Source organism: Kryptolebias marmoratus, linkage group LG13, assembly GCF_001649575.2.
Source record: "Kryptolebias marmoratus isolate JLee-2015 linkage group LG13, ASM164957v2, whole genome shotgun sequence".
NCBI lineage: Eukaryota > Metazoa > Chordata > Actinopteri > Cyprinodontiformes > Rivulidae > Kryptolebias > Kryptolebias marmoratus.
Window position 1 is genome coordinate 27,367,037 of NC_051442.1, and position 783 is coordinate 27,367,819.

At 45.7% G+C, this 783-nt stretch overlaps 1 protein-coding gene across 6 annotated transcripts in view; it reads left to right on the forward strand.

The window, feature by feature from the left end:
• Window positions 1-783, forward strand: part of usp25 (ubiquitin specific peptidase 25) — a 106,280-nt gene that overhangs the window by 46,778 nt on the left and 58,719 nt on the right. The gene's annotated exons all lie outside the window — the stretch shown is intronic.

Here is a 783-nt window from a genome sequence, read left to right on the forward strand (position 1 = left end):
CGCCTCAACAATGGAGGCACGGAACATGGCCCACTCGGACTCAATGTCCCCCGCCTCCCCCGGAACATGTTCGAAGTTCTCCCGGAGGTGGGAGTTAAAACTCCGCCTAACAGGAGACTCTGCCAGACGTTCCCAACAGACCCTCACAATACGTTTGGGCCTGCCAGGTCTGACCGGCATCCTCCCCCACCAACGGAGCCAACTCCCAGTCAAAAAATGTTTTTTTTTTTTCTTTTTTTCATTCATCCATCTCGCCCCCCCCAGACTTTGTGTTCATCATCATGTCTGTTCAGGTCATGCACCGGCTCAATATAAGAGTTTACCTACTCTCCACACTGTGCAGCATGTGGTCTGTCTGTCTAATCAGCTGGGAAATGCGGTTTGTGTAACTCAAAAATAAGTCTGAGTTACAACAATGTCTAAACATTAGTTCCTCCTGCAGCTCTTTTGGGGCAGAATTTTTTTTTTGCAGTGATCAGCCTCTCTGTCATGGCACTGTGGCCCCACTAGGGGTCTGTTTGATAACCAGTGGGGTAGTGTATGGTTAGTTGTTAAATAAATCAACTTTATAGTTTGATGTTTGCCAAAATTGGTCTTAAGCTGAATAGATTAAAAACAACAAAACCTTTTTACACCGTACTGTTATTTATACATGCTGGAGAGGTGTAAGAATTATAGATGAAACGTGTTTGCATAAGTTGTCACATCCACAGTATGTTTCATAATAATTAGAGTTCCAAGCCCGCGGAAGCAAGCGGGCGGCCAATGCAAGGCATGGCCGTT